This window comes from Ascaphus truei, chromosome 2 (assembly GCF_040206685.1).
Source record: "Ascaphus truei isolate aAscTru1 chromosome 2, aAscTru1.hap1, whole genome shotgun sequence".
In the NCBI taxonomy this organism is placed as follows: domain Eukaryota; kingdom Metazoa; phylum Chordata; class Amphibia; order Anura; family Ascaphidae; genus Ascaphus; species Ascaphus truei.
In genome coordinates this window covers 171,051,101-171,065,740 of record NC_134484.1, presented here as the reverse complement: position 1 = coordinate 171,065,740, position 14,640 = coordinate 171,051,101, and the positions used below count along the sequence as shown (strand labels likewise).

At 47.1% G+C, this 14,640-nt stretch overlaps 1 protein-coding gene across 2 annotated transcripts in view; it reads right to left on the bottom strand.

The window, feature by feature from the left end:
* Window positions 1–14,640, bottom strand: part of KCNG2 (potassium voltage-gated channel modifier subfamily G member 2) — a 177,391-nt gene that overhangs the window by 148,611 nt on the left and 14,140 nt on the right. The window lies entirely within an intron of this gene.

Genomic DNA, 14,640 nt, shown 5'->3' with positions numbered 1-14,640 from the left:
GAGTTTACTTCTCGATGAAAGGTCATCTGCAGTAGGGTCTTACAAGGTCCTCAAAGTGTATGTACTACAACATATATAATTTAGGTTGGTCCAACAAAAGGCAACAGATCCTGCAAATATGTCTGATTTCTCCTGGATAAACTAGAAAACAGGATTGCAGACTTTGGTGTATATACAGTAGTTTGATTTTTTTTTTTACTCCAGTAACCCAGCAAATCCATTATTGGAAAAGGTTTACTTTTTAATTTATGAGTGGTGAACGGACCACAAACTCCAATGAGAAGAGGAACTTGATTCAACCTTTTCTTGAGAAATGGGAGAGTGCCTTAGTTAATATTTCCAAAACTTCTATCACAACCCAGAAAATTGTTATTAGAATTATTATACTGCTGGTATATAACTCAGCCTGCCTGCATGGTATCTTTAAAAAGATGTCTCCCCTGTGTTTTGGTGCACGCTAAAAGAGACACAATTACTTACATATGGCACAAATGGGTTTTAGCAACATGTCCAACCTCTGATCACTAAATTAACAATTTAACAGTACAGTATGTGTTATTTAATCCGTGGATTTTTTCTCCTTAGTCCAACTGCTCAGGGTCACAATTCTAAAGTGGTTAAATGCATTACTCCCCTGCTTACTGCTAGGAGATGCTGCATTGCTAAAAGGAGTTTAACCTCCCTGCATCAACGAGTGACATGATCTGGTGTGCAAGTGGAAAAGCACTCCCGTTCCTTTGGTGACATGCTATGCCTCTTTGACTAAATCATTACTGAAAGTCTTTTATAAGACACCAAAGCCCCATCACTGCCCCTTTTCTATTGGACAATTTCTTAAGTGATTGTATAAGAGTTTTTGTTTTGTTTTTGTGCTTTATGTATATTTATGCTATGCCTGTATATTGAACTACTTCCTTTTTCAACAGTGTGTCCTTTTCTTTGTTTTTTTTTTTCATGTGCCCCAAAACCAGAAGAAGTGCAAAGGTATGTTGCCCACGTACACACAATTAACTTTCAGCTATTTTTTTTCTATCTAAATGAAAACTTAAAATGTTACTCCTGATAGATTTTTTCTAACATTCATACACACTCCCCCCTCTATCCCTCATTCTCTCTCCCCTCCACTTTCTCCCCCTCCCTCCTTTCTTTCCACCCTCTGTCTCTCACCCCCCTTATTCTGTCTCCTCCCTCTCTCATTCTCTCTTTCCTCATCATTATCTTTCTCCCCCTCCCTCATACTCTCTCCCCACCTCCCTCATTCTCTCCCTGACAATCTCTCTCCATCCTCATTATCTCTCCTCCCTATCTCCCCCTATTCTTTCTCCCCCCCCTCATTCTCTTTTCCCCCCTCCCTCTCTCCTCCCTCCTGTTACCCCATCCCTCCTGTCACCCCCTCCCTGATTCTCTCTCTTCCCCGTCCTCATTAATTCTGCCCCCTCCCTCTGCCACATTATGCCCCACTCCCTCCCTCATTCTGATTCTTCCCCCTTCTTTCTCCATCACTCTCTCCCCTGGACACACACACACACAGGACAGCCACATGCTGTTTCTTCCTCTTCTTCTTGGCCCCGCCTCCAGGCTCCTTACACCTCCTCTTGATTGACGGGATTACCCAGCAGCAGCCTACATGATGGAGGAAACTGCCCAGTAGGTGCCCTGCTCTGGGAGATTGGGAAAATCTAACCCCCCCAAAGGTTACACCGGCCCTGCCTGTAAACATTTGAAAAGTAAAAAAAAAAAAGTAAAAATTAGCTCCCATTTTCTAAGGGGAATTGCAATGGCAGAACATGCAGAACAATGAATGAATAACTCAGCTACAAACTACAAAAGGTCAATGTCAGAATTTTTGTTTCTGCCAACTCTACAACAAACAGCAAAAATATTTTTTAGTAACTTAAGTTCCTGTTGCTGGCCCCCACGGCAGTGAAAGGTTGGCATTTCAGCATCACTTATGCATTTCAAGATTGCTTATACTCCAGTGGCTTACTTTTCTTTTAAAGGTGCAGCACTCTTAGGCTAAGGCCCCGCTCCCAGAGTCAGCGCGCCCGCACTGCAGACAGGCGGGGCGCTGACATACACAGACCGCGATATGCAGTCTGTAGGGAGCGGGAGGTGGGCGAGAGTGGGAGGTTTGAGCGGGAGGGGGGGCGTGGCTTGAGCGGAGGAACCCGCTACTCTCCTCCCCCCCCCCCCCCCCCCTCCACGGCTCGGGCTGCTGATTGAAGGTAAGTAAAGCAACACACACACATACACACAGACAGGCACACACACACGCAGGCACTCATACACACACACACAGACAGAGGCAGGCACTCACGCACGCACTCAGGCTCACACATACACACACACAGACAGGCACTCAGACACAAACACAGACAGGCACACACACAGACAGGCACACACACAGGCACAGACAGGCACTCACGCTGCTTTCACTCCACACTCCTTCCCGCTCCCCGAAGCCTCTCCTCCCCCCGAAGCCTCCCCTCCCCATTGGCTTACAGCCACACCATGTGACGCGTCAACGCTAGGGATCACCATTCTCTTGTATCCCATAGCAGCTGACGCGCCACAGCGTGTAGTAAGCTGTGCAGCCAGGGGGGACCGGGACCGGCTCCGCAGGATTCCCCTGCTGGTGGGGAACTCGCGTGTGGCCGCCCGCGCTGCCGGGCGCACCAGGTCCCAGGCTTTAGGCTTGGTCCCCGCTGGCTGCTGCAGCGCTCGCTATGGCGTGCGCTGCGGTGACAAGAGCCGCCCCCCAATGGGGCCGGGCCCACTGCGAGGGGTGGCCGCCGCGTTGCGAGTTTTTGAGGCACACATGAAAAATTGAGATTGGAACTAGCGACGGAGCGCTAGGCCACGCCCCCGGAGGTTCAGCCAATGAGGGAGAACCTGCCGGGTGATGTCATGGCTGTGCCCCGTCATGTGCCCCTCTGTCTTTTTCCCCTGCAGCTCACTGACCGGGGAACTCTGCTGCACGCGCAGCCAGCCTCTCAGGTGCACGTGCAGCGCAGGCAGTGGGGCCGTAGCCTCAGGAGTGAACTATTTGTGGCGATGGGTTTTACAGATGAAAACTAGGTATACCGTATATAATTCTTTATTTTAATGAAGGTACAAATATTGTTCAACATTTTTTGAACATTAGAAAATGTCACTTTTGTTTTTTGATTTGAAGCAGGTACTGTGAAGATGGGATAGAGGGAGTTATTATTGTCTTGCTTCACAACATTAAAACAGGTAATCAGATTAATGGACACACTGCATATCTGAGCACTAATTAGGAATGAGAACAATGATGGAGAAGATAAGGAAGATATCGAGGTGCTAAACCCCACATTAAAACTTCAGGTTGAGAAATGATTCTCATATAAAAAAGGAAAATTACCTATTTTAAAAGTTATAAACATATCACTGCTTTAATTTAAATTTGGTGTTGAACCTTGCATTGGTTTAGTGGAAAAAAATAAAATAAAAACAGATTCAGTAACTAACATACATACATACACACAAATAAAGGAAAAGACAGTGTGATATAGATTTATATTCAATAATGTTTTCACTCAAGCATGGATTTCAGTGGATTTCATATCTACTATAGACTGCACATTTATATACAGTATTTCATCCATGCAACAATATCAATTGCAAAGGAAGCATAAATGAGACAAGAAACTGCTTCACGTTTTAGCAGCCTATTATTAATGTCGCCACCACGAATATTATTCTTGATGTGGTCGATGCCAATAAAGGATGGCCATCCTGAGACTTGATGCCCTATTATTAATAGGTGACTCTAGGTGTTTATCTAGCCGTATTTACCAGATTTAATTTGAGAATAATTCATCTGTGCTACACACCTGTAGTCCAACAATACCTCCCCATCACCCTTCCTTTTTAATTACATTGTGTGTTTATAATTATTACCTTGTATGTAGACCTTATTTTAGTAAGATACTTATTAAATCCTAAGTTTTAATCGCCCAGGAGTGCATTTGCCTCTGTGAGATATGGTGTAACTGTCTGAGGATATCACTGGATCCATTTATGTGAATCATATACAGAAACTAGCTAAGTGGGGTGTGAGTAATGCATAAAATATTACTTGATGAAAGAAAGTGTAAAATAGCTAAAAACATTAAGAGAAACCAAGGAAGTCTGTACAGCAGGTCTTTACATTAAATAAAGATTAGTACAAAGTAATGAACACATTAATGGATGTAATCCTGGGGAATCTTGTACAGTAAGTGAATATGACACTTATAAGACAAGATCAGATAACTATGCAACCCTCTCTGTCCGGCTTCTAGGGAGATTACATTGGTGTGTTATGTATGGCTACTCCGCATGGGTTACCTTGACTCAGGGGCTGGATTCAGGCGGCTGGGCGATGAGGTAGCAAGGTTGTAGGATAATGGGCGCCAGGCACTTTTGTAGTACAACAGTGATTTTGTGTGTGTCCCTGTGGACAGGGGCCGCTCATACATGTTAACAACGTTGTACTGGATTTTATAATAGACCTACATGAATACAATTCTTCCATCAGTGCCCAATATTAACACTTAAAATGAAGGTACTTTGACTTAGTTGCTCTGAGTAAGTGTGGGACCTGAACCCCCTGGTTGCTTTGGAACTATCATCGGTATTACTCTGATTACGCAGTGCCCCTACGAGAATCCTGGCGGGTCTTTTCTTACTTGACCCAATACCTTTTGCCTGTTTGGGAACTGCCGCTTCCATATCGACTGATGCGGAACATTAGCACCTATCCGTGGTTAGAGCTGATCCGCTGACATCCGCGAGATTTCTTTCCTGAGGCACTCTGTGGAGTGCCATATTCCTTTTCATTGCTTATTCAGGACTCCATTACTTCTTTCTGGGATCCTAACTTTTAACGGTTACTGTCCCTATCTACAACATAGTTTTTAGGGGGTCCTGCTCTATACTATTACTTTATAAACATTACTCATCTTCTCTCCCCAAGGCTCCCCTCCTCCTTAAATATCCCTGTGTGACGTCTGGATCCTATAGCAACCCAGAGTGGCGGACCAGCATACAATAGCCATGCTAATAACCCTTTAGGAGGGGGGGGGGGGGGGGGGGTTATAACGATTAAAGTAATTTGTATATTCCCTCTACTAGAATGGCCATATACAGTACGTAATCCGCTTCTAGATTGGTGAAACCATGAGGTCTCATCACATTCTCTATTATAGAATGGAGTATACTACTTTTTTTTTTTTATAAAGAAAAACTACTGTCTAATTGTCTTTTTAATGAAAAGGGTATTTATAGAACCATTAAAAAATTGAAATCAGAAAAACCATGCTCTTTTGCTTACAAGTGTATACTTTCTTGTAGTCAGGTACAATAGCATAAAAACATTTTCACAAGGCACATGGATCACTGGATATAACAGTCTGTAAGCTGACACAAAAATGCACAGCAACTAAAAACACAAACAATGTGATTGTGACAGGGCCTTCCCTAAATAAAAGGCTTCAAAAATAATAGCCTGTCTTTAGCTGATGAGTCCAGCTGGTTAATTTCTGCAGGAGTTAATTGACCAGTCTCCACCTGCCTCATCAAGCATGCTTTAAAGCCTGCTACAGAGAGAGAGAGAGAGTCTGTGCTGCTAGAGCAGGGGTGCGCACAATTTTTCTGGGGAGGGGGCGGCGGTTACAGAGGCCCCGCGCTCTTCCCCAAGGCATTTAAATTAAATGCCGGGGGATCGCGTGAGGCCTCTGCATCTTCACCTACCGGGATTCAGAAGCTCGGTGTGAAGCATCACCACGGCGACGCAACATCACAAGACCCCGACAAAATAGGTAAGGGGGGCACGAGCATGGGGGGGGGGGCACGAGCATGGGGGGGGGGCACGAGCATGGGGGGGGGGGGGGCGGGCAAGGGGGCACATCTCAAATAGTTTGCGCACCCCTGTGCTAGAGAGATACCAGGGGAAGAGAGACTCTGTTCCAGGCAGCATTGGTCCCCAGAACCCGCCTGAGGGAGCACCCCACAGGCACCACCATAGACCCTGGACTGACATGGAGAACATCCTGCCTACAGGTACCGCTGTTTGGATTTGTGTCAAAGGTTGGTAAGAGGCCTAGCCTTCTAGTCCTCAGATAGGGACTGTTGAAGTGTTAGTCAGTCCCCTACATAGGGTTAATCCTGGTTGTTATTTTCTGCTCTATCTTTGTTTGCTAATATGAAGCTGTTTTCTGGTTAAAGCTGCTAGCTAATAAAGCGTACGTTTATTTTTTTTGTACAAACGTTGCAGGTGTTTTACCCTCTGCTCACATCTCATACAGTGATAATTAAATGAAACACATAAAGGAAAGGAAGTAATTGAACAGAATATGTATTATGAAACGGTCAGGGAGATAAAATAAAATGTTAATTTCTCAGGACATTTTCACTTAAAAGGATGAATACAATTGTTTAAGAAAAATATTGAACAATGTTGAGATACCAGGGACTATTGTATATCGAGTTAAATGTTGCCGATTTGTGCCATGTGTTTAAAGTAACGACAGCTCTAAGCATCTTGAAATCATTTCCAATGTTATTTTGTAAACCTATAAGGTTGGAACTTCCTTTAGCGCCACTGTTTGAGGTTGTACCTTCCATCCTCTTCTGCAGGTAAAGTGCCTCCCCTTCTTATGCTTGGTCCAGGTGGGGAAGGGCAACTAAATACAGTAATTAGGACAACATCATCATAAGGCGGGGCAACTCTATGTACAAACTCCACTAAGGCTGCGTCCCCGCTAGAGCTGAGCGCACGGCGCTTGCCGCTGTTACTTACATATAACTATATATGTAAGTCCCCGCTCATGCGGTACGTGCCGCACGCTCACCCACGCTTGGCACTTGGGTAAACAAAAAAAAATTGAGCGCGCTCAACTTGCCCCCAAAAGCATGCTTGCGGAATAGCCAGGACACCCGGCGCTCATGCTTGGAGAGCTGGTGACGTCACCGCTCTCAAGCATGAGCGCGGTCAGCGGGGCCGCAGCCTAAGTAGAAAACCTTCAAGCAGTACTCCTGGCTCCTATTATTTTTTTTACCTTGGAGCCAAACCATGCTATTTCAAGTCTGGGGAGCCCCTGGTTCCCGAGACACTTACCGGTAAAGATACATGCGTTCATTCCCTTTCTGGGTAAACAAGATTAGGAGATTTTAACTGGCAATTTGTTTACCCAGAAAGGGAATGAACGCATGTATTGACGCATGTACGTGACGTGGGCCAATGTGAAGTTGCAAGCTATTAAGATGCCAAAGTAGCCCGTTGCAACTTCACATTGGCCCACGTCACGTGGGGGATTAAAAAAACAATAACAGGAAGTCATACGAGTAACTTTACTAGTATCTCGGAAACCAACGGGTCCCAGGAGCAGAAAATAGTGTGGACCCACTGGTTCCAATCCTCAAGGGCTTACAACACTTTGGTCAAAGAGTTAAACTAAAAGACCATTTTATTCAAAAGATATCGATATCTATATCTCTATATATATTTGTATATATATATATATATATATGTATATATATGTAGAGGTACAAGTACCGTGTTAGCTGAGCTTCAATAATCAAAAAATAAATAAACGATACCGTTCTGTGGCTAACGAAATGCTTTTATTTGTGCGAGCTTTCGAGATACACTGATCTCTTCTTCCGGCGATATATATATATGCACTGCACTGTGTATGTGTCAATGAATGTAGCACTGAGCTCTGTCTGTGTTTCATGTTCTGTCTCTGGTTTTAAATATGGTTCAAATCCTTTACAGAAATAAGGGGAGGGGTCAAATAGGCGGATTGCTGATTTCACAAACTTCTCATTGAGGACCATTGGCCACATCAGTTTTAGGCATCACCAGAGATTTTCACACAGTTAAATTACCTGGTTTGCATGATTGGTTGGTTGCCTCAAAGGTCTTGTCTGGCTCAGTTCTGTAAAGAGAGCTTTAAAATCCAGTAACCTAAGAGGCACTGACCCATAAAAGCTTGTAGTTTTGGCCTACATTTGAAACCTTATATAAAACCCTACTTGTGTATTTGTGGATAAGAAAACGATAGGCCACACATCTAAATAGAAAAATGGAAATTTCCTCAACTATTATTTATCTTCCCCATAGTCCCTCCATAGCAGCACATGGCATGAGGAAATATGCTCCTCCTACTTGAAGGTAGTACACAGACTTCTGACCTGTTTGAGTATTTAAAATACCCTTTTGTTCCTGCCTCTGGTCAGTTGTATGTCTAGCCAAACTGTACTATATACATATAAGAAAATTAAAAGAGAAATAATAGAATATAAATCTTTAAAAGAAGTGGAAACGAGGACTTCCGGTGACGTCACGTGAATGGAAGGGTAAGCGGAGAGCTCCAGACACCCTCCCCATAAAGCTAATAAAAAAGCACCCCAAACCGAGCGGCCCCATCCCAAAAACACCTGACAGCATCCCCACAACAGTCAGGCATGACGGGGAAGAACCAGAAGAGAGCGGCGAACCCGGTAACTAAGTTTTTCCCGCCGGCACAACGCCAAGTAGAAGGGCCCTCTGAATCCCAAGATGGCGACGAGGAGCACGAGGAAGCCGCGGAGGCGGCAGCCGTGCACCAGACAAGCCCTGCCCAGCTCTGCTTCTCAAAATGAGGAAAGGTTTCGTGCAAGATTTAGAGAAGGTACTCAGAGACATCAGAGCGGACATAAGCAAGTTAAGCTTGCGAACGGACGCAGTGGAGGCGCAAGTCACCTCAATTGCGGACTCACACTCCAGCCTAGAAGACAACCTAGTGCGAATGGGACACGAAATCACCGCGCTCAAAAATACAATCGAAGACCACGAAAACAGAGACCGCAGACAGAATCTGCGCTTCAGGGGAGTACCTGAGGCAGTCCTGCCGGAATCTCTGCCCTCCTACCTTGAGAAGATCTTCCTAAAGCTGGTCCCCGACCTCTCTGGCCACGAACTCCTGCTAGATAGAGCTCACAGAGCCCTTGGACCCAGATCAACAGACCCTAACCGCCCAAGATTATAATGAAGTTCCATACTTACACAGCAAAAGAGAAGATTTCTGCAGCGGCAAGAAGGGAAGGATCTGTTAAAATGGAAGACTGCACAATACAAATCTTCAATGATCTCTCCAGATCGACGGTCCTAAAGCGACAAGGGATGAAGCCCCTCACAACCCTGCTCAGGGAACGCGGTATCACCTACCGCTGGGGATTCCCCTTTAAACTGACGGTACCAAGGAAAGGGCGATTCTACACTATCACTGACCCTGATGACATCGAGGACTTCCTCAAGGCGATTGGCGTCCCCTCCCGGGGTGAGGAGGAGAGAGAGAGAAGCCCCCCCAAAACAGCGCGACCGGACATGACCGACACACCGAGGGCTTCAGAAAGAATAGCCAGTCAGAAAAGCCAGTGAACAACAGGACCGGCGAGCCACCGGCGAAACTAAAGTCTACCGCACCCTGGCAAACACACACCCCCCGCCCCCACCCACACCGCCCTCTGATTCTGCTCAAGCTACCTCACCCTTGCTTGCCCCACTAAACCATCACAAAACGGCCGAAACCCCCCCCCCTAATACCCAAACTCCCTTCCCTCCCCCCCAACCCCCCCCCCCCTTTTTAACCCCCCTCCCTCCAGACCTCCCCTGAGGCCCCCCTCCCCCCCCCTCTCTCCATCACCCCCTTCAACCCTTCCCCCCCCCTCCTCCTTACCTCCGTTGCTACGGACAGAATGGCAAAGTTCCCCAGCATTGACCGGCAGTGAGAGAGCCGCGGGTCCCGACCTTCACTGCCTCAGGCGAAATATCGCGAGGAAACCGGGCGCTGTGCCCATCTGCACCACAGACTCCAGAGTTCCCGTTCCATGAGCAGGACTGCGACCCATGCTGCAGGAACCCGGCGACCTGTCACTGGAAAGAAAAGTCCACGTCCAGCTTCCCCCCCCATTAGCCATTGTTTTCCCGTAGAGAGGGGGCCCACGACTGAAGTAACGGATTTTCCCCCCCATCTGCCCCAGCAAGGACAGCGAAAGGCCGCTCCCCCCCCTCCCCCCCCCTCCGACGGCACTCCTCAAAAGACAGGTCGTATGAAAACCTTCCCTTCCCCCCCCGTTTTTTCTGTGTTTCTCTCTTCTCCCTACCCAGATAACATATGATTGGAACTCCCTGCTGTTATGTATGGATTTGTCTCTCAAAATGTAATCTAACAAACTGTGCAATGTGGATACACATACAACGGTGGGGTACAAGGGGAAAATCCACATCTCTAAACTCCCCACCCAAAGCCCCCCCCAACCCCCCCCCCATCCACTCACTTTTTACACAACATGTGAATATGATTTCCTGCTAATATGTACTAGGTTATCTAAAAAAGTAACCTAACAAACTGTGCAATGTGGATACACAAAAATGGTGGTACATAAGGGATGAAACCGCACCCCAAAGCTCCCTACCCCTCCCCACCCCCCCCTCACCCCCCCCCCTTCCTCACCCCCCCCTTCCCCCCCCCACCGCCCCCCCCTCCCCCCTCCCCCTCCCTACCTAGTCCCTGCTTAGATAACATGTGAATAGAATTTCATGCTGTCAAGTACTAACTCAGTTAAAAAATGCAATCTAACAAAAAGAGAAAAACGGGCACACAGAAAAAGGTGGAGCTCAAGGGGAAAAACCCTCCTCCCCAAACCCCCCTCCCCCCCACCCTCCTCCCCCCTCCTCCCCCCCATCCCCCCTCCCCCCCTCCCCCTCTCCCCTCCCCCCACCCGCTCCCCTTATAGATAACACGCGAATGGTACCACCGACTGTCATGCACTAACTTATTTAAAAATGTGAACCACCAACCTGTGAAACGTGGGTGCTCAACAAATGGGAGAATACAAAGGAAGAATCCGCACTACCAAGACCCCCCCCCCCACCTCCCTCTCTCCCCCGCCCCCTCCCCCCCTTCCCAGTCCCTATTTGAATAGCACGTGAGTGGAAGTTCCTGCTGTTGTGTTCCTACTTACCTAAAAATATAACCTAACAGGCTATGAAAAGTGGACACACGAAAAACGGTGGCACAGAAGGAAAGAATCCGCCCTACCAAACCCCCCCCCCAACCACCCACCCCCCCCTCACTCCCCCCCCCCTCCGCCCCCACCCCCCCAACTCTCCCCTATCCCCACAAGGCCCCCCACAAGACAGAGCATAAATCGACTCGCAGGTGCGAATCTAACCCGACCTCGCCCCCCCCCTCCCCACCCCCCCTCCTTCCCTTACACCCCCCCCCCTACACTAGATCAAAATGGGGAGGTGTCGGACCTCCGAGCCTGGAAATACCCCACGATTGGCGCCCCGGAAGCCCCCACTGGGGTTTGTCTCCCCAACTCCTTGGCACACAGGTGCCAAAGGGGAAAACAAATGGGCTTCCAGAAAGCCCTTTTCTTCCTTTCCTCTTGTGTTCTTCCCACCCCCCCTCCCCCCCACCTAGACAGACCCAACCCCCCCACCCAGCTCTTCGCGAATTCCCCCCACTAAAAGCATCCGCAAAAAAAGCGGCGAGCTTATCAGTCCCCCCCCCAACAATAACCTCATCTCCCCCCGTCGTGGGATAAAAACAGGACACAGGGCCTACACCCCTGACACCACACCCCCCCCATAATGTCTACAATTAAAATCACGTCTCTCAACGTAAAAAAGGTCTTAACTCAACTAAAAAACGTAGGTTAGCGCTCCAAGAAATCAAAAAACTCCAGAGCGACATTGTCTGCCTGCAAGAAACCGATTTCAACACCAATGAACCCCCAAACACATTCAAACAGGCCTTTCCCCAGGCCTTTTACGCCTCCTCCCCAGTTAAAAAAAGAGGGGTAGCCATCTTAATAAAGAATAGCGTCACATTCGCCCTAACCAATATATCCAGAGACCCTGAAGGGAGATATCTACATTTACAAGGTTCCCTATCCGGAAACCCTATCTCCATAATAAACATATATGCGCCAAATGAAAACCAGGTACAATTCCTTCAGGACCTCCTAGACTCCCTAGACCAGGTTGCATTGACCTCATTACTTATAGTTGGGGACTTTAATATGGTCCTATCCCCGGACCAGGACAGAACCTCCCAGCAGCCCAACCAGCACACACCCCAGGCCCAACAAAAAGCGGCAAGATTTAGAGAGATCTTGAGGAGCTTCTCCCTCACGGATATCTGGAGGGCCCAGCACGTGGGTCAGAGGGACTATACGTTCTTCTCGACCCCCCATCAATCTTACTCGCGGATCGACTATTTCATAGGTTCCACAAATGTACTCCAGGCGGCCTCCCAGTCCAATATAGGGCCGATAACATGGTCCGATCATGCCCCGATAGATTTGAACCTTTCCCTTCCGTTTGTGAAGAGCACCTCTTACAATTGGAAACTCAATGATTCACTGCTTAACGACCCCCAAACTGTAGACACGATTCGGCAAAAACTAGCCTTATTCTTTGAATTAAACAAAGGGTCAGTTCCCTCAGCGTCTACACTGTGGGAGGCCCACAAAGCGCAAATCAGAGGCGACCTCATATCCTTGGCATCGTATAAAAAGAAAACAAAATTAAAAATGCAAAAAGAGCTGACTGGAAAAATAATAAAGTTGGAACAACTTCACAAAAAATCCCCCTCCAAGAAAATACTCAGAATACTCGACCAGACAAGGTCCGAGTTAAAAGCGTCCCAATTGGAAGAGGTGGAAAGAAAGCTGAAATGGTCCAACCAGAAGTTTTACGATAAAGGCAATAAGGCCGACAAACTTCTGGCATCAAAACTTCGGGGCATAAAAACAAGAACCCAAATAACCAAAATACAGACTAAAGGAGGTCTCACCACCTATAATGAAAAAGAAATTGCCCAAGAATTTGCAAAATATTATTCGGAACTCTACAACCTCCACCCCCCTAGCCAAGACCCAACAGGGGTAGACTATGTCTCGCAATTCCTAGCGAGATGTAGCCTACCCTCTCTCACAGACGGGGAACTCAAAGCTGGTAAAATCACCCAGGAGGAACTGGCACAAGCCATAAGCACCCTTAAGATAGCCAAGACCCCTGGCCCAGCTGGCTTTTCAAATGCCTATTATAAAAAATTTAAAGCGCCCCTATCCCCCTTTCTACTCGACATGTTTAACTCCTTCCTTGAAGGAGCCCCGATCCCTGGCACAATTTCAGCGGCCAACCTAGCCATCATTCACAAGGAAGGAAGGGACCCGCTACAATGCGGTAACTACAGACCAATCTCCCTACTTAATACAGACCTAAAACTCTTTAGCAAGATCCTAGCAAACCGGTTAAACCCTATTCTCCCCAGGCTAATTCATATAGACCAGGTGGGATTTGTGTCAGGAAGACAGGCCTCTGACAACACCCGCAAAATTATTAATATCATCGACCACGTGCATCTCAATAAACTCCAAGCAATGATCCTGAGCCTTGATGCCGAGAAGGCATTTGATCGCATCAAATGGACCTTTCTAGACAAAACCCTGCTAAAGTTCGGTTTCTCGGGCCCATTTTTAGCGGGGATTCGGGCACTCTACCAGAACCCCACAGCATACCTAAAACTACCAGGTGGGCAAACCAGTCCGATCCATATTCGGAACGGAACCAGACAGGGTTGTCCCCTATCCCCTCTGCTCTTCGCTATCTCAATTGAGCCCCTAGCAGCCCAAGTTAGAGCGGACCCGAACATTTCGGGTATAGCCATAGCAGACACAAACTACAAAATTTCCCTTTTCGCGGATGACGTCATTCTGACCCTAACTAATCCACATATCTCCCTTCCCAATCTGCACAAATTACTAGACCAATTCAGTCAGGCCTCAGACTATAAGATTAACAGGGACAAGTCAGAGGCCCTGAACATTTCTCTTCCCGACAACACATGGAAACTCCTCCAGTCAAACTACAAATAGATGGAATTCATCCCATATAAAATATCTAGGAATAAAAATCACTAAAATGTATTCCATGCTATATAAAACCAATTATCCTCCCCTACTCAGTCAAATTAAACGAGATCTCGAGACTTGGAATACATACCAGATCTCCTGGTTTGGCAGAATTGTCTCCGCCAAAATGAATATACTTCCCTGCCTCTTATACTATTTCCAAACTCTCCCAATCACAATCCCACTAGCAGAGCTGAGAAACACACAAAAACAAATTCTGCAGTTTATCTGGAAACAGAGAAAACCCAGCGTCCCGAAGTCGGTCCTAATAACAGCAAAGACAAGAGGCTGTCTGGGTGTGCCGGACCTGATCAGATACTATCATGCGGCACAGCTTAGACAAGCAGTGGTATGGAACAACCCACCGAGCACGGCCTGCTGGCTGCAAATGGAAGCTAATTATGTATCCCCTATTCCCCTCCCAGTACTACTATGGTCACCAGAATATAAAGACAAACAGCCCCAGAAATTGGAACTAGGAGCAATGAAATGCACGTGGTCCATCTGGTTCAAAAACAGAGGGTAATATGGCCTAACTTCAGCCCCATCTCAACTCACCCCAATACTTGGGAATCCTGAATTCCCTCCAGGATGTACCCAGGCCCAAATCGGTCTATTTCAAGACCTCCATGTTAACACGGTAGCGGATCTGCTAGAGAATAA